The sequence below is a fragment of the Scyliorhinus torazame genome, chromosome 7 (assembly GCF_047496885.1).
Source record: "Scyliorhinus torazame isolate Kashiwa2021f chromosome 7, sScyTor2.1, whole genome shotgun sequence".
Lineage (NCBI taxonomy): Eukaryota > Metazoa > Chordata > Chondrichthyes > Carcharhiniformes > Scyliorhinidae > Scyliorhinus > Scyliorhinus torazame.
Window position 1 is genome coordinate 149,293,364 of NC_092713.1, and position 20,457 is coordinate 149,313,820.

The window sequence follows — 20,457 nt, forward strand, 5'->3', positions numbered from 1 at the left end:
GCAGCACGGTGGCACAGTGGTTAGCACTGCAGTCTCACGGCACTGAGGTCCCAGATTCGATCCCGGCTCTGGGTCACTGTCCGTGTGGCATTTGCACATTCTCCCCGTGTTTGCATGGGTTTCGCCCCCAAAGCACAAAGATGTGCAGGGTAGGTGAATGAATATGCAAAATTGCCCCTTAATTGGAAAAAATTAATTGGGTACTCGAAATTTATTTTTTAAAACTCTATTTTTGCAATCTCTTTAGTGTAAGCGGAGCAGAGCACATTCACCCTGGAGCCTCTGACTTTGTCCTCACAAGCTATAAGAATCTCAAGCCTATTGGACAACGGTTGAGGCTGCTCCACTTCTACATGCTTGGTCCCCTTACCTGACTCACTTGCAGTCACACTCTGTAGTTCCTGACCACTGACCAAATGCGAAGGACCTAACCTGAGGGGCTGCTTCCTGGAATAAAGTGGAACTTTCCATCCTTCCTGATGCATCACAGTGTTTACAGCTCAGCCTCTATCTAGCTCATTGACTCTGTGCTAATTAATGTATTATTGCTTTCTTGTTTAGTTAACAATCAATAAACCCTGCTCCTCCCAATGAGCTTTAGTACTTCTGGTAATACTTATTAGCTTACTAATACTGATGAAATCTTCAAATTAACTCAGTTCTGAAAGATAAATGACCAAATTATTCACCAACCAATCATTTGCCTGTTTCCCTCCTCCCCAATTACACCAAATTCCCTCACTCACCAACTTCCCAAGTTACCAAGTCTACACTCTGGAACTAGCTGCACTCAGTGTTGAGCTGTTGCATTTGTGCTTGCTTACTTCCCCAGTATTATTCTGTTGAAACCCAAGGTCAAGGTGTCTTTCCTGACGTATTGAGTCTAATTGACTTTCTGTAATTGTAACATAATATTTGTCCCGATGTAGATCCATGAGGTGAAAGACCATGATTTAATTTGGGTTTTTTTATATGGATCTATCTACCCGAATTAATGAAGCCTGCATCATAGAATTTACAGTGTGGAAGGATGCCATTTGGCCTATCAAGTCTGCACCGGCCATTGGAAAGAGCACCCCACTTTCGCCCACCCCAACCCTGTAACCAGCAACCCTACCTACCCTTTTTGGAGACTAAGGACAATTTACCATGGCCAGTCTACCTAACCTGCACATCTTTGGACTGTGGGAGGAAACCGGAGCACCCGGAGGAAACCCACGCAGACACGTAGAGAATGTGCAGACTCCACACAGTGAACCAAACCGAGTATCAAACCCAGGAGCTGTGAAGCAACTGTGCTAACCACTGTGCTACCGTGCTGCCTTTATTTTAACCCCCAAATCTCTGCTCAACCACTGTTCCTAACTTCTCACCATTTAAGAAATACTGTTCCTTCTGTCTTTCTTGGTTCAAAGTGTGTGGCCTCACACTTCCCCGCATTGAATCCCATCTGCCCCCGTTTTATCCATTCATTTAATCTAACAATGCCTGTTTGCAACTTTCTGCATCCATCGATAGTGCTTAACTGTGCCACTATTTAGCTCTGATAATGATAAAATTCCTCATTTAGAAATTCTATGAACAGCAGCCAACCATTCAACTCATGTTAGTAGCAATGTCATTACAAAATATATGGTGAAGCATTAAAATTGCATTATATAGCAGTATCATTATGCAGGCATATTCCATGTTTTCATGTTTTATATATAGGGCAGTACCATTAAAGCAGAAATATAGATGCTATTAATTTATATATCGGGCAATGTTATTATTTCAGAGATGTTACCTTTTGTCAGATTATATTAATGACAGTATCATTATACAAAAGCATGTTCATGTTATTGCATCATGTAAGAGAATGCTATTTTCTCAGATATATTTTTAGGAAAGTCAAAACTAGTGTACAAAAATCTCGAGTGATCTGTACAGTAATAGTCAAATCAACTTGCATAGAATCAGAATGGGAGTGAGAATTCTGGTCACTTGTCACTGGCAGTACATAATATTGTATCTTAGCACAGATAACCTTGTTATAAAATGTTTCTTTCTGCCTTTTTAGCTGTCTATCCAGCTTGGCAGGAAGATAAGCAAGGTGCCTTTGGCATTGGTTGGTCTTATGATCACTGTCTGTCGATGGGAGGTTGAAGTCAAGTCAGTCTTCTGTTGCAGAGCTGGAACTCTGATATCTGAGTCAGTCAGATCTCCTGGCCACTGTATTTGTGATTCACCAGTTGTTTTATGACCTGGAGGAACAGGCCTGCTACAGCCTTCCTACTCAAGATGTAAATGTCATTGTAAACCAATGATGTGGTAGACAGCAAATTCCTTCCCAGTTGGACAAACAGCAGGAAGTTTATGCATTCGAGTATACTGCACAGTTTCAATTAGCCAAACTCCAGTAATACCCACAAGTACTCATGTAGTTACAAGCTTTAGCAAGTGTTACAATTATGAGGCTTATAAGATTATTATATTTTGGGACTGTGTCTTTAATTTAGGATAAAATGAAGGGGACCAAATGACCTGTTCTGAAGTCTCACTAATAACAGGCCTGGGTAATGTTGCTGTTAAAGATTAAAGGGAGGCCTGGATTGATTTCCTGGGAAGAAGATGAAAAGTGTCCACACTTGGAGGCAATGACAGCAGCATCTGTCTTTACAGTTGTTAGACAGCAGTCTCTAAAGTCCCAGGAAGCTTTTTGAGAATATCCAGTGTAAACAATTATACTTTAAACTGGCAAATTATTTCCAAAATAAAAAGAGAGTTGGGATTGAAAGAATAATCAGCATTTCTACCTGGATACATGACATATGTGATTCATGTTGCCATGGAGATGGACTTTGGGATGGCAAGGATTTCAAAGATAATCGCTGAAAACTCACAGATTGAGTTAATCTGCCAGGATGTGGCAGAGAGAGAATAGTTGAGGCCAAAGGTCTCCATGGTTCACCACGCAGGAATGCATGTGGGAGCTTGTGCTCGATTGAAAAGATCAAATTCACGATTCAAAATGAGGCAAAAGATTTGCCCAGCTTGTGTGAAAGGAAGAATCACCAGGAACAATTCCCACTGTGAAAGACACTTCTGGGGTTAGAGGCTACCAGGCTGGACAAGGAATGGGGTGGAAGTAAATCACCGAGAGCTAAAAATCATAGAAACATAGAAAATTGGAGCAGAAGGAAGCCATTCGGCCATTCGAGCCTGCTCCGTCATTTTATTATGATCATGGTTGATTATCCAGATATTTTAAATTCATTTTTGGGATGTGGGCGTCGCTGAGTGGGCCAGCATTTGTTACCCATCCCTAATTGCCTTTGAACTGAGTGGCTTGCTAGGCCATTTCAATGGCGGCAGTTAAGAGTCAACTGCATCGCTGTGTGGGTCTGGAATCATGTGTGGGCCAGACTGGGTAAGGACAGCAGATTTCTGGACATTAGTGAACCAGATGGGTTTAAATGACAATCTGCAATGGTTTCATGGTCATTATTAGACTTTTAATTCTAGATTTTTATTGAATTCAAATTTCACCATCTGCCCTGGTGGGATTCGAACCCAGGACCCCAGAGCATTACCCTGGATCTCTGGATTACTAGTCCAGTGACAATACCACTACGCCACTGCCTCCCCCAAACTCAATAGCCTAATTACGCTTTTCCTCCGTATCCTTTGATCACCTTTACCCTAAGTGGTATATCTAACTACTTCTTGAAAACATACAATGGGCGGGATTCTCCGACCCCGCGCCCGGTCGGAGAATTGCCGGGGGGCCGCGCGGATTGTGCCACGCCGCCCCCACGCCGGGACAGGATTCTCCGCAGAGCGGAGAATCGGCGCCATTGACGCCAGCGTGGTCAGCGCGACGTCGGTGGGGGGCCACTCTACGCGGCCCCCCCCACGATTCTCTGGTCCGAATGGGCCGAACGGCAGTAAAGAAAAAAACGAGTCCCGCTGGCACCGTTCTAACCTGCTCTGAGCCAGCGGGAACTCGGCGTTGAAGGCTCGGGTGGCGGTCTGTGAGGGGGTTCCGACCCCAGGGGGGCCTCCGATGTGGCCTGGCCCGCGATCGGGCCCCACCGATCGGCGGGCCGGCCTCGCCGTCTCCCGGCCTCCTTTCTTCCGCGCCGGCGCCTGTACACCTGCGCCATGTTGGGTCGGAGCTGGTGCGGACAAGGGAGACACCGTGCATGCGTGGAAATCGCGCCGGTGGGACTGTACATGTGCATGGTTCGTGCCGGACGCATTGCGCTTGCGCACATCCACCGGCGCCCATTCCACGGCTGGATCAACAGCTGGAATGGCGTGAACCGCTCCAGTGCCCTGCTGGCCCCCCCTTCTGTAGGGCCAGAATTGCTGATCCTGGGGACATGTTGACGCCGTCGAGAAACACGATGGCATTTCCGACAGCATCAACACTTAGCCTCAGGATCAGAGAATCCCGCCAAATGTTTTGGCCTCAGCTACTTCCTGTGGTAACAAATTCCACAGTCTCACCAGTCTCTAGCTAAAGAAATTTCTCATTATCTCTGTCCTAAATGGTCTACCCCGTATCCTCGGACTGTAACTCCTGGTTCTGGACACACCCACTATCGGGAACATCCTTCCTACATCTACCCTGTCTTGTCCTTTTCAAACTTTATAGGTTTCTATGAGATGTCTCCTCACTCTTCTGTACTCCAGCGAATACAATTCTAACTGATTCAATCTCTCCTCATACGCCAGTCCTGCCATCCCAGGAATCATTCTGGTAAACCGTTGCTGCACGCCCTCTAGAGCAAGAACATCCTTCCTCAGATAAGGAGACCAAAACTGCACACAATGTTCCAGGTGTGGTCTCACCAAGGCCCTGTATAATTGCAGCAAGACATCCCTGCTCCTGAACACAAATCCTCTTGCAATGAAGGCCAGCATAACATTTGCCTTCTTTACTGCCTGCTGCACCTGCATGCTTACCTTCAGTGACTGGTGTACGAGGGCACCCAGGTCTCGTTGCACACTCTCCTCTCCTAATTTGTGGCCATTCAGATAATAGTCTGCCTTCTCGTTTTTCCTACCAAAGTGGATAACCTCGCATTCATCCAAATTATACTGCATCTGCCATTCATTTGCCCACTCACTCAACTTGTCCAAATCACACTGAAGCAATAATGCATCCTCCTTGCAGCTCACCCTCCCATCCAACTTGGTGTCATCTGCAATCACTTTGGATTTGGTTCAGAAAAAGATTAAATAATTATTTCAGCGACAGTGTACCTGCGATGTGGGTTTGTCGGTTGTGTTGAGAGAAAATTGAGGAAATTCTGTCTTATAGTTTAATTGGCGAGTTGCCTCAAAAACAATACTATTTAGGTAACAGGGCTTTAATTCTGTTTATTTTAGTGAAAGTCTAAAAATGTGAAATCTTGTTGTGTCATCATTTCAGCTGTCAACTGGAAGTTAGAACTTCTTTTAACGTTATTGGTCTCTACGGAGATTGCAACACATTGTTGATCAAATTCTCTCAGCTTTGGTGAGTGGAATACATCCGCATAGGAGACTGTTAAATAAGTTAAAAGCCCATGTTGTTAAGGGTAAGATCCTGGCATGGATAGAGGATTGGCTGACTGGGAGATAGGAGAGAGTGGGGATATAGGGCTCATTTTCAGGATGGCAGCCGGTGACTAGTGATGTGCCTCAGGGGTCTGTGCTGGGACCACAACTTTTCACAATATACATTAATGATCTGGAAGAAGGAACTGAAGGCACTGTTGCTAAGTTTTCAGATGATGTAAAGATCTGTAGAGGGACAGGTAATATTGAGGAAGCAAGGGGGCTGCAGAAGGGCTTGGACAAGCTAGGAGAGTGGGCAATGAAGTGGCAAATGAAATACAATGTGGAAAAGTGTGAGGTTATGCACTTTGGAAGGAAGAATTTAGGCACAGACTATTTTCTAAATGGGGAAATGCTTAGGAAATCAGAAGCACAAAGGGACTTGGGAGTCCTTATTCACGATTCTCTTCAGGTTAATGTGCAGATTCAGTCGGTAGTAAAGAAGGCAAATGCAATGTTAGCATTCATGTCAAGAGGGCTAGAATACAAGACCAGGGATGTACTTCTGAGGCTGTATAAGGCTCTGGTCACACCCCATGTGGAGTACTATGAGCAGTTTTGGGCCCTATATCTAAGGAAGGGTGTGCTGGCCTTGGAAAGGGTCCAGAGGAGGTTCACAAGAATGACCCCTGGAATGTAGAACTTGTCATTTGAGGAAAGTTTGAGGACTCTGAGTCTGTACTCGTTGGAGTTTAGAAGGATGAGAGGGGATCTTATTGAAACTTACAAGATACTTCGAGGCCTGGATAGAGTGGACGTGGAGAGGATGTTTCCACTTGTAGGAAAAGCTAGAACCAGAGGACACTGTCATGCGAGAGTGCCTTTAAGAACTGGATGTTTAAGCAATGTACCTTTAAGAAAACAGTGATGTCATAGAGTGGGGGAGCTCAATTCAGGTCAGCCATTTTGCAGGTTTTTAGTTGGAGTTTAAAAAAACAGTGTGTGTGTGTGTGTCTGTGTGTTTCCAGAGAGCTGCATGTTTTGAAAAGAGCTGAGTGGGTGTCTGTGTTTTGCAGGGGACTGGATATCTGCCATGAAAGACTATCTCTGGATCATTTGGGTGATTTAAAGTAAAGCCTTTAACCTGATGTGATTTTGTTCAAAGGTGTTAAGTCTCTTGGAAGTTTGATGGAACATTTTAAGGAATTATTTACTGTTGCAATATTTTCTGAGTTATCTTTGAAGTAAGGGGTGTTAAGAGATCCAATGTTTATTGAAGATGTTAAGTTGAGTTCATGGAATAAACAGTGTTTTGTGTTTAAAAACCCACGTGTCCATAATTGTAATCCCACACCGAGGGAAAAAGCCGTGTGCTCGGAAAAGCAACAAATACAGTAAAGGGTGAGGTTGGTTGAACTCCATGATATCTTTTGGGGTTCTGAAAACACCTCGCTCATAACAACACCATCTCAGACTAAAGGGATGATCCTTTAAAACAGAGATGAAGAGGAATTTCTTCAGCCAGAGGGTGGTGAATCTGTGGAACTCTTTGCCGCAGAAGGCTGTGGAGGCAAAGTCACCGAGTGTCTTTAAGACAGAGATAGATAAGTTCTTGATTAATAAGGGAATCAGGTGTTATGGGCAGAAGGCAGGAGAATGGGGATGATAAAATATCAGCCATAATTGAATGGCGGAGCAGACTCGATGGGCCGAGTGGCCTAATTCTGCTCCTGTCTTATGGTCTTACAAGGTGGAGAATGCAGGCCCCATTTTGCACAAGTTGGTCTCTGCTGAGACAGGTTAGTAAATTAGTTCTGAGATTTGTAAACTTTGTGTTGAATCTCTAGCATGTCTAACTGATCAAAAGGAAAAGCCTTTTGTGTAGTTATAATTATCTTTTCTCCCTTTTGTAGTCAGTGCTTTGCCCCCTGCTCCCTTCTGTTGTACCGACCCATATCATTCATAGGGTTGACAATTCTGATCAGATGGATTACTGAAGGTATCATCATACGACCCTCCCACAGCTGATTACTCGGCCTCCACGGTCCTGTCATTGATCACACAACACGGGCATCCTCACATTATCCATCACCCCATGGTCAAATGGAAAGCAAGAGATTTTGTGTTACCTGATTCTTGACTGTCAAAATAACTTCCAACAACCCCCCTCCTCTGCCACCACCACCCCCATTTTCAAAATTGGTTTAGCACACTGGGCTAAATAGCTGGCTTTTAATGCGTAACAAGGCAGCAGCGTGAGTTCAGTTCCCGTACCAACCCTCCCCGAACAGGCGCCGGAATGTGGCGACGAGGGGCTTTTCACAGTCACTTCATTGAAGCCTACTTGTGACAATAAGCAATTATTATTATTATTATCTCATATAACAAACTAAAATAGTCAAAGTCTATAAAAGTATATATTGTTTTTGATGCCACTTTGGTTTTTCTCCAAAGTTGCTGGCAGGAGATCAATCTTTAATTCTTGGAATCTTCCCGAAAAAGTGACTGGCTTCTTTTGCCAATGTGTGGAACATGTTTTTATGCAGCATGTGGTTGTGATCTGGAAAGTACTGACTGAAAGGATGATAGAGGCGAGAGGAAGATTCAATCGGGGCGTGAAGGGAAGGATATGTCCTGAAGAAAGAACATTGCAGGACTATGAGGAAAGGGCCAGTGGGACTATCTCAATTAGACTTTCAGAGAGCCAGCGCTGACTCAATGGGCCGAATGACCTCCTTCTGCAGTCCAGGATGCTCAGAGAGTGCTGGCAACACTATTCTGTCTAAGAAAACATGCAGCCATTCTGGTCCCAGGACTCTGCTTTTGCTGCTAAGGATTGTCACTTGGCTGTGAGGGTATGTCAGAGCCACACATCATTTGACACCTCTCTACTGTAATGCTAGCTCAAAATCTGAGTAATCACAGAAACATTCAATAGGTCCAGCAGCATCTGGGAAGAGAGAAACAGAGGGAATAATTTGGGTTGATAACCTTCTGTTGAAAAGTCACAGACCTGATAAATTGGGCGCAAGTGTCCATATCTAATAGCCCGCATCGGATAAACTGTTCCCAATTAGTCGAGGGTGGGAAGAGCCTGACGTGGAGATCCTGCCCGTAGGCAGTGGGATGTCAATTAGGCTCATTAATGAACCACTTGACACCATTCTCCGTGAGACCACTGCAACTTAGTGATGACTCAGTGATTTAACAGGGATTTGACGGGCCTCCTGCACCTCCAAATATCCACATAGCAAACACTCATGTTTGCCTGTGGCCTTGTGAAAGGGTGGGAAGTTGCAATTGGTGATGGGCACCCACTCGAGGGACCCAAGATCGGGAACGAGGGGCCACTAAAAGCCACTCTCCTGCCCTTGCATCTTCCCCCCCAACTGCCTCTTCCTGCGACCCAGTTCCTGTGCCCTTATCCTGCCCCAGTTACTTGTCTCCAAGGATAGAGTGTCCTGCATTCTTGGATGCTGCCTGATGTATTAACTGTATATTCTGTTTTTACGTTGGATTTCCTATATCCGCAGTGTTTTGCTTTAGTGTGTGAGTAATCGTGACTGCATGTTGTGATTTGCACTTTGCCTCATCGTGTCATGCAACACACTGAGGGGGAGACAGCTTCGTCCAACTCTTTGCTCCAACTTTGATTCTAATTTCTAAAATTGTTGAATGGTAGATAAGGAGCTAATTTACTTTGAACCTTTCTCGGGTCTGCACCAGACAGAACTAAAAAAATGAGGTGTCAACCTGATAGAGATATAACGTTGGATTACTTGCGTTCCAAACAGTGAAATCGGTAAGTAATGGGCAAAGCTAAGAAATACCACAACCAACGGATCAGATCTAAGCGCTGCAGTCCTGCCATATCCACTCATGAATGGTGGTGGACAAGTAAACAACTAACAGGAGGAGGAGGATGTTCCACAACAGAAGGTTCCAAAAGACAAGGCTGAACTATTTGCAACAATCTTTAACAAGAAGTGCGGTGTGGAAGATTCATCTCCGCCTCCTCTGGAGGTTCATAGAATCATAGAATTTACAATGCAGAAGGAGGCCATTTGGCCCATCGAGTCCGCACCGACCCTTGAAAAGAGCACCATACTTAAGCCCACGCCTCCACCCTATCCCTGTAATCCGATAACCCCATCTAACCTTTTTGGACGCTCAGGGCAATTTAGCATGGCCAATCTTCCTAATCTGCACGTTTTTGGACTGTGGGAGGAAGCCTGCGCACCCGGAGGAAGCCCACACAGGCTCCGCACAGACAGTGACCCAAGCCGGGAATTGAACCTGGGACCCAGGAGCTGTGAAGCAACTGTGCTAACCACCATGTTACCGTACCGCCTAGCATCACATATGCCAGTTTTCTGCCAATTTGATTTGCTCGACATGATATCAAGAAATGGCTGAAGGCACTGGATACCGCAAAGGCTACGGGGTCTGCTAACATTCTGGCAAGTACTGAAGACTTGTGATCCGGAACTAGTTGCACATCTAGACAAGCTGTTCCAGTACAGCTACAACATTGGCATCTACCCGGCAATGTTGGAAATTGCCCAGAAATGCCCTATACAGAGAAAACAGGAGAATCCTAACCTGGCCAATTAATGACTTCTGTTCGTCTACTCTCTATCATCAACATAGAGCTGAAAAGTGTTGTCAACAGTGCTATCAAGCAGTCCTCACTCAGCCATAACATGCTCATTGACACTCAATCTGGGTTCCACCAGGGCCACTCAGCTCCTGACCTCATTATAGCCTTGGTTTCAATATGGGCACAAATGCTGAACTCAAGAGGGGATGTTAGAATCATGGTCCTTGACATCAGAATGGCATATGACTGAGTGTGGCATCAAGGAGCTTGAGAAAAATTGAAGTCAGTGGGAATCAGGGTGAAAATTCTCCACTGGTTGGGGTCATACCTAGCTCAAAGGAAATAGTTGTGGCTGTTTGAGGTCAATCATCTCAACTCCAGGATATCACTGCAGGAGTTCCTTAGATGAGTGTGCTAGACCCAACCATCTTCAGCTGCTTCATCACTGGCCTTCCATCCATCATCAGTCAAGGTTCCACACATATTGAAGTAGTATGTGACTATATTTAGCGAAATCTGGACTATATCCAGACTTGTAGTGACAAGTGGTAAGTAACATTTGTGCCACACAAGTGCCAGGCAATGACCATCTCCAGCAAGAGAGAATCCAATCATCTCCCCTTGACATTCAATGGCATTACCATCACTGAGTCCCCTACTATCAACTTCCAAGGGGTTACCATTGACCAGAAACTGAACTGGATGAGTCTTCTAAATAATGTCTGAGGCTGGAAATTGCAGAGTGTAACCCACTTCCTGACACCCCGAAGCCTGTCCACCATCCACAAGACGCAAGTCAGTGGTCAATACTCAAGTCACTATTCAAGAGCCTTGACACCATCACTTTATACATTGACTCCCTTCACCAAAGGCCTACAGTGGTAGCAGTGTGTGCCATCTACAAGCTGCACTGCAACAACTCACCTGGGCTCCTTAAACAGCATCTTTCAAAGCCGCAACCTCTACCACCTTTAAGGACAAGGACAGCAGACACTTGGGATCCCGCAACCTCCAAGTTCCCTTCCAAGCCACTCACCATCCTGACTTGGAACTATTTTGAATGATGACCGTGAACTCTGAAATGATCAAAAATGGAATTCCATATGTTCTGACATCTCAGAAAGGGTAAAACACAACTTCTAAAAATTGCAGTAGATTTCTGCTTTCCACTGTGCTCTTTGAAATGTGCGTTCATCCTTGCTGTATGCATCTCTTACATCCTGTTATAGTGGCAGCAGCATGTTTATAGGCATTGACAAGAGGACGCAACCACATTCAAAAATCCTCTCACAGTCACAGTCCTGAGAGATCTCCTCCCACCTATAGTATCTATTCCATTTAACATTTAAAACCTACACCAGGGGCGGGATTCTCCAATCCCCCGCTGGGTCGGAGAATCGCCGGGGGCTGGCCCGGCCCCGACGGTTGCCGAATTTTCCGGCACCGGATATTCGGCGGGGGTGGGAATCGAGCCACGCCGGTTGGCGGGCCCCCCCCCGGCGATTCTCCGACCAGCGATGGGCCGAAGTCCCACTGCTGGAATGCCTGTCCCGCCGGCGAGAATCAAACCACCTCTCTTACCGGCGGGACAAGGTGGCGCGGGCAGGCTCCGGGGTCCTTGGGGGGGGGACACGATCTGGCCCCGGGGGGTGCCCCCACGGTGGCCTGGCCCGCGATTGGGGCCCACTGATCCGCGGGCGAGCCTGTGCCGTGGGGGCACTCTTTTCCTTCCGCCTTCGCCATGGTCTCCACTATGGCGGAGGCGGAAGAGACCCCCTCCACTGCGCATGCGCGGGGATGCCGTGAGCTGCCACTGATGCTCCCACGCATGCGCCGCACGGCAAAGTCAGTTTCGCGCCAGCTGGCGGGGCACCAAAGGCCTTTCCCGTCAGCTGGCGGGGCGGAAATCAGTCCGGCGCGGGCCTAGCCCCTCAAGGTTAGGGCTCGGCCCCTCAAGGTGCGGAGGATTCCGCACCTTTGGAGCGGCGCGATGCCGGACTGATTCGCGCCATTTTTGGCGCCAGTCGGCGGACATTGCGCCGATTGCGGAGAATCCCGCCCCATATCTTCACTCACATTTTCACCCAAATCACAACATGTTTTATGAATCATTCTGCATTTAAATAATCTGTTCAACCTTCTAATAACTCATTGGGCTGCACATATAATGACTCGTGGAGTCAGGTCAACAGCCAGGGTGGTCCTTAGACTTAACACTATTTGGCTTATGAAGAGAGACCCATACAACTGTGTTTATGTTTTCCCTATGGCTTGTGGTGATATAGATTTCATAGAATTTACAGTGCAGAAGGAGGCCATTCGGCCCATCGGGTCTGCACCGGCTCTTGGGAAGAGCACCCTATCCGAGGTCCACACCTCTACCCTGTCCCCATAACCCAGTAACCCCACCCAACACTAAGGGCAATTTTGGACACTAAGGGCAATTTATCATGGCCAATCCACCTAACCTGCACATCTTTGGACTGGGGGAGGAAACCGGAGCACCCGGAGGAAACCCACGCACACACGGGGAGGATGTGCAGACTCCGCACAGACAGTGACCCAAGCCGGAATCGAACCTGGGACCCTGGAGCTGTGAAGCAATTGTGCTATCCACAATGCTACCGTGCTGTAATGCATCACTGTAAATGCACAAGGGGTTAATGTAGATACACTAGGACACTGTAAATACACAAGGGGTTAATGTAGATACACTAGGACATTGTAAATACACAAGGGGTTAATGTAAATACACTAGGACAGTGTAAATACACAAGGGGTTAATGTAAATACACTGGGACTAAATAAACACTAGAGGGAGCACCAGAGACATCATGACACACAGACATTCAACCAATAGGTCAGTAAGATAGGACACAACTAATGGGCAATCAAGACACATCCAGAGGTGACATTACCACAAGGGGGCTACCTATATAAAAGGACAGGGCACACATGGCCTTTCTCTTTCCATAGGCGACACTCAGAGCGACAGGGGCAGATCAGGGAAGCATCACACCCACCGCATGGATTAGAGCAGACTGGTTGGTTAGATTGAATTACTATAGTAAGATTAGCAGGAGAGTCGAACCCTAGTAGGAGAATTGTTAACTGTTCAATAAATGTGTGAAACCTATCTCCAAGTCTGAACCTTCCTTTGTCAGAGTATACATCAAGGAAGCAGCTTATGCTACATGAAGAAGCATAACACAACATGGCTCAAATGTCACCAATTAGCATCTGATTATGTGGTCATGATCACATTGCTGTTTGTGGGATCTTGTTGAGACAATCTGGCCACTGCGTTTCCTACATGACAACAGTGATTGCACTTCCAAAGTATTTAAACGCTGGTAAAATGCTTTGCGGTGTCCTGAGCTGATGAAAAATGCTGTGGGCGGGATTTTCTGGCCTCCACACTGGCGGATATCATCGCGAACGCAGCTGTCCAAATTTTCCCATCCAAGCCCATGACCATGCCTGCTGATGTAGAGACCAGAAAATCCTGGGAGGCAGTGGTGTCATGGTACTGTCACTGGATTGGTAATCCAGAAACCTAGGGTAATGTTCTGCAGACCTGGGTTTGAATCAAACCATTGCAGTTGGTGAAATTTGAATTCTGGAATAAAATGTTTCATGATGACCATGAAACCATTGTCGATTGTCATACAAAAAAAAACATTTGATTAAGACTGCCCTTGAGGGAAGGAAATCTGCCACCCTTGCCTGGTGGGCCTACATGTGACTCCAGACCCACAGCAATGTGTTGACTCTTAACTGCTGTCTGAGATGGCCGAGCAAACCACTGGATTCAAGGGGCAACTGGGGATGGATAATAAATGCTGACCCAGCCAGTGACACTCACATCCTGTGAATCAATTTTTAAAACTGCAAGTTCTTTCTTTCTTTAGAGTGAAGATTGAGAAAGGCGAGGGCAAAATTCAAATCATCAAAATCCTGTGGGACATGAATAATATGGTTGTCAGATTATTGAACTGAAAATATGATGGAAGGGCACGTACAGAATAATAAGATTTCAAGTGACCTGAGAGATCGGACTTCTCCTTTTGTGATCTGAAGAAATCTTTCTTCCAATCCCCAAGATCAACAACAATCACCCCATCCACCACTGTCACTGCCACAGAGCAATCGATCAATTCATGAATTAACTATGTTCACCGACTGTGAAAAGAACAAATATCTGTTTAAGAATAGGGTTATCAGGAACATAAATTAAATATGCGAAGGAATATCTCTACCTTAGAGCACGGGTGAGCCAGCTGTGAGCCAGCTCCAGCCAGCAGGAGGCCAGAGTTGTCAGTGAAATCTGGTGCAAAGGTAACTTGGTCAACATTGTCCCTTTGAGAAGAAAAAAGATTCTGGTGCAAAATTAAATTCACATTGTGGATGCTTTGATTTTTTTTAGAATCCCTGCAATGCAGAAAGAGGCCATTCGGCCCATTGAGTCTGCACCAACCCTCCGAATGAGCACCCCACCTAGGCCCACTCCCTCTCCCTCTACCTGTAAACCCCAGCATTGATCATGGCCAATCCACCTCACATCTTTGGACTGGGGAGGAAATCTGAACACCCGAAGGAAACCCACTCAGATACGGGGAGAACATGCAAACTCCACACAGAAAGTCACCCAAGGCCAGAATCGAACCCAGGTCCCCAGTGTTGTGAGGCAGCAGTACTGACCATTGTGCCACTGTGCCGCCCTGACTTTGGAGATGATCGAAAAATGTATCTTTTTAATAGTATCAGCTGGTCGCATCTCAGGGGTACTAAGAGCATGAGGATGCACCATCTTGCAGACAATGCGAGCATTGATATCTGTTTCTTTATGGAACATAGAACATAGAACAATACAGCGCAGTACAGGCCCTTCGGCCCACGATGTTGCACCGAAACAAAAGCCATCTAACCTACACTATGCCATTATCATCCATATGTTTATCCAATAAACTTTTAAATGCCCTCAATGTTGGCGAGTTCACTACTGTAGCAGGTAGGGCATTCCACGGCCTCACTACTCTTTGCGTAAAGAACCTACCTCTGACCTCTGTCCTATATCTATTACCCCTCAGTTTAAAGTTATGTCCCCTCGTGCCAGCCATTTCCATCCGCGGGAGAAGGCTCTCACTGTCCACCCTATCCAACCCCCTGATCATTTTGTATGCCTCTATTAAGTCTCCTCTTAACCTTCTTCTCTCCAACGAAAACAACCTCAAATCCATCAGCCTTACCTCATAAGATTTTCCCTCCATACCAGGCAACATCCTGGTAAATCTCCTCTGCACCCGCTCCAAAGCCTCCACATCCTTCCTGTAATGCGGTGACCAGAACTGTACGCAATACTCCAAATGCGGCCGTACCAGAGTTCTGTACAGCTGCAACATGACCTCCCGACTCCGGAACTCAATCCCTCTACCAATAAAGGCCAACACTCCATAGGCCTTCTTCACAACCCTATCAACCTGGGTGGCAACTTTCAGGGATCTATGTACATGGACACCTAGTTCCCTCTGCTCATCCACACTTTCAAGAACTTTACCATTAGCCAAATATTCCGCATTCCTGTTATTCCTTCCAAAGTGAATCACCTCACACTTCTCTACATTAAACTCCATTTGCCACCTCTCAGCCCAGCTCTGCAGCTTATCTATATCCCTCTGTAACCTGCTACATCCTTCCACACTATCAACAACACCACCGACTTTAGTATCGTCTGCAAATTTACTCACCCACCCTTCTGCGCCTTCCTCTAGGTCATTGATAAAAATGACAAACAGCAACGGCCCCAGAACAGATCCTTGTGGTACTCCACTTGTGACTGTACTCCATTCTGAACATTTCCCATCAACCACCACCCTCTGTCTTCTTTCAGCTAGCCAATTTCTGATCCACATCTCTAAATCACCCTCAATCCCCAGCCTCCGTATTTTCTGCAATAGCCTACTGTGGGGAACCTTATCAAACGCTTTGCTGAAATCCATATACACCACATCAACTGCTCTACCCTCGTCTACCTGTTCAGTCACCTTCTCAAAGAACTCAATAAGGTTTGTGAGGCATGACCTACCCTTCACAAAGCCATGCTGACTATCCCTGATCATATTATTCCTATCTAGATGATTATAAATCTTGTCTCTTATAATCCCCTCCAAGACTTTACCCACTACAGACGTGAGGCTCACCGGTCTATAGTTGCCGGGGTTGTCTCTGCTCCCCTTTTTGAACAAAGGGACCACATTTGCTGTCCTCCAGTCCTCTGGCACTATTCCTGTAGCCAATGATGACATAAAAATCAAAGCCAAAGGTCCAGCAATCTCTTCCCTGGCCTCCCAGAGAATCCTAGGATAAATCCCATCAGGTCCCGAGGACTTATCTATTTTCAGCCTGTCCAGAATTGCCAACACCTCTTCCCTACGTACCTCAATGCCATCTATTCTATTAGCCTGGGGCTCAGCATTCTCCTCCACAACATTATCTTTTTCCTGAGTGAATACTGACGAAAAATATTCATTTAGTATCTCGCCTATCTCTTCAGACTCCACACACAATTTCCCATCCCTGTCCTTGGCTGGTCCTACTCTTTCCCTAGTCATTCACTTATTCCTGACATACCTATAGAAAGCTTTTGGGTTTTCCTTGATCCTTCCTGCCAAATACTTCTCATGTCCCCTCCTTGCTCGTCTTAGCTCTCTCTTTAGATCCTTCCTCGCTACCTTGTAACTCTCCATCGCCCCAACCGAAACTTCACACCTCATCTTCACATAGGCCTCCTTCTTTCTCTTAACAAGAGATTCCACTTCCTTGGTAAACCACGGTTCCCTCGCTCGACGCCTTCCTCCCTGCCTGACCGGTACATACTTATCAAGAACACGCAGTAGCTGATCCTTGAACAAGCCCCACTTGTCCAGTGTGCCCAACACTTGCAGCCTACTTCTCCACCTTATCCCCCCCAAGTCACGTCTAATGGCATCATAATTGCCCTTCCCCCAGCTATAACTCTTGCCCTGCGGTGTATACTTATCCCTTTCCATCATTAACGTAAACGTCACCGAATTGTGGTCACTGTCCCCAAAGTGCTCTCCTACCTCCAAATCCAACACCTGGCCTGGTTCATTCCCCAAAACCAAATCCAACGTGGCCTCGCCTCTTGTTGGCCTGTCAACATATTGTTTCAGGAAACCCTCCTGCACACACTGTACAAAAAACGACCCATCTATTGTACTCGAACTATATCTTTTCCAGTCAATATTTGGAAAGTTAAAGTCTCCCATAATAACTACCCTGTTACTTTCGCTCTTATCCAGAATCATCTTCGCCATCCTTTCCTCTACATCCCTAGAACTATTAGGGGGCCTATAAAAAACTCCCAACAGGGTGACCTCTCCTTTCCTGTTTCTAACTTCAGCCCATACTACCTCGGAAGAAGAGTCCCCATCTAGCATCCTCTCCGCCACCGTAATACTGCTCTTGACTAGCAGCGCCACACCTCCCCCTCTTTTGCCTCCTTCTCTGAGCTTACTAAAACACCTAAACCCCGGAACCTGCAACATCAATTCCTGTCCCTGCTCTATCCATGTCTCCGAAATGGCCATAACATCGAAGTCCCAGGTACCAACCCATGCTGCCAGTTCCCCTACCTTGTTTCGTATACTCCTGGCATTGAAGTAGACACACTTCAAACCACCTACCTGAACACTGGCCCCCTCCTGCGACGTCAAATCTGTGCTCCTGACCTCTCTACTCTCATTCTCCCTTACCCTAAAACTACAATCCAGGTTCCCATGCCCCTGCTGCATTAGTTTAAACCCCCCCAAAGAGCACTAACAAATCTTCCCCCCAGGATATTTGTGCCCCTCAGGTTCAGATGTAGACCATCCTGTCTGTAGAGGTCCCACCTTCCCCAGAAAGAGCCCCAGTTATCCAGAAATCTGAATCCCTCCCGCCTGCACCATCCCTGTAGCCACGTGTTTAAATGCTCTCTCTCCCTATTCCTCATCTCACTATCACGTGGCACGGGCAACAACCCAGAGATAACAACTCTGTTTGTTCTAGTTCTGAGCTTCCATCCTAGCTCCCTGAAAGCCTGCCTGACATCCTTGTCCCCTTTCCTACCTATGTCGTTAGTGCCAATGTGGACCACGACTTGGGGCTGCTCCCCCTCCCCCCTAAGGACCCGGAAAACATTATATTTGCTTTTCTATGGTCACATGGCCAATTTGCAGCATGGTGTCCCCAATAATTCAATGCTACTTTTAGAAGAGTCTAGCCTGAAACTTTGATATTCAATATTTCCACATCAGCCATTTTCATATGGCAATTTCAGATTGAATTCTGAGCAATTTTGCATTGAGTTTCTGCCAGCTAACTGCTGGATTGAGACCACTGTGAAGCCATTTCCTGCATGAAACCTATGTCCAGCAGGCAGGCAGACATCCACTTGGTTGATGTGAGCTATTCCTGGTTAGGTTGTCAGACTCATTTGTTTCATAATACTATTCAGTGCACTAAGAAAACCGTAACATACAAAGTCAATCGTAAAACTAACTCACAGTTATCTGCCTTGGTGGCATCTCGAGTCAAGGGTGCAGTGCAGGCCAGAAGGGCTATTCTGCCCTCATCTCTGGGAGGTCAACTGATCTCAGGGGGTGCAATAGTTAAAGTGTGATAGCGGACCTCAGAATCTTCAATTCGGGAGGGAATAAAATGAGAGGTTCCCAATGACTATTAAGCGCCTCCTGCTGGAAGTGTATGGACCTCAAGATGACCTTCTCCTCCAATAATAATGATAATAATTGCTTGTCACAAGTAGGCTTCAATGAAGTTACTGTGAAAAGCCCCTGGTCGTCACATTCTGGTGCCTATTCGGGGAGGCCGGTACAGGAATGGAACCCGCAATGCTGGCCTTGTTCTGCATTACAAACCAGCTGTTTAGCCCACTGTGCTGAACCATCCCCACCCTCACTGGGATAATATATCAGTGCTCACCATTCAGCTAAAGAACCATGTCATTGGAGGATGGCTGAAGTCTGTGGAACAAAATCGACATTTTAAAAATGACAAGATATATTACTGTAATGCTTCAGGTAAATGGGATGCCTCTTAAGTACCTAAGAGAGAGAGTCCAACCATTGAACTGGAAGAGCACTTCTGCCGAGTTGAAGACTTATACGGAAGAAGAAATAAAGATAAAAGGCACCGCAATGGTACCTGTAGGCTATGGGCAACAGTTTACCCAGTTTGTAACTACTGATAGGTGAAGGACCAATCCTTCTCAGCCGCGATTGGCTTAAAAGTTGAACTGAGCCGAGATTTTTTTAAGTGTGGAAAGGGGCACTGCCCGAACTGATAAGAAAATATGAGAGTGCCTTCTGTGATGAATTCGGCAAGATCAAAGGGCGAGAAGCTAAGATTTATGTGGATCCAGATGCGACTCCCTAATTCTTTAGAGCAAGACCAGAACCATATGCCTTATGAGAGAAAGTGGATATTGAGTTACACAGGTTTGAAGAACTGTACATTATCCAGCTAGTTCAGTTATCGAAATGGGCAATGCCTATACTCCCCTTATTGAAATTGAAATTGGACAAGACGATCTGCGTTTGCAGCGATTTTAAGCTCACAGTTAATCAGGCCAGCAAGCTGGATAAATATTCAATCCCGGGACTTGACGACATGTATGTAAAGCTGGCAGGAGGTCAATCTCCCACAAAGCTGGATATGAGTCACACATACCAGCAACTCGAATGAGATGACGCTTCCCAGGAATATGTCACGATAAACACACACAAAAGTCTATTCCAGTACATGCACCTTCCTTTTGCATGTGCAATATTCCAAAGGACAATGGAGAGTCTGCAGATGCACAAGGATTACACCCGTGGAAGGCAAAGTCAAGGTGGTAAAGGAGGCACCTATCCCCACAAACACAACTGAATTCAAATTGTTTTTCGGCATGGCAGACTATTATGGATTTCTTTTACCAAACATGTTGACAATATTGACCCCCTTGCAACTTCCATTGTCGGCCTTGGAAAGCGCCCCAGGAGGAATCTTTCAACAGAGTAAAGAAATTGCTGCATTCCTCAAACCTGTTAGTACACTTCGGTCCATCTAAAGAACTGTTATTAAGCTGTGCCTCCTCTCAAGATGGGGTTGGTGTGGAGTTGTCCTATGAGATGGATGACGGTTCTGAAAGGCCGATAGGATATGTGTCAAAAGCCCTCTGAGGCTACATTGGGCTACTCACAAATCAAGAAGGAAGGACTATCAATATTCATTGGTGTCAAGAAAAGCAAGCCATGATTCACATAGTA

General features: G+C 46.1%; 1 protein-coding gene across 4 annotated transcripts in view; it reads left to right on the plus strand.

The window, feature by feature from the left end:
* The window catches only part of astn1 (astrotactin 1), a 4,064,875-nt gene that overhangs the window by 3,862,761 nt on the left and 181,657 nt on the right, over positions 1-20,457 (plus strand). The window lies entirely within an intron of this gene.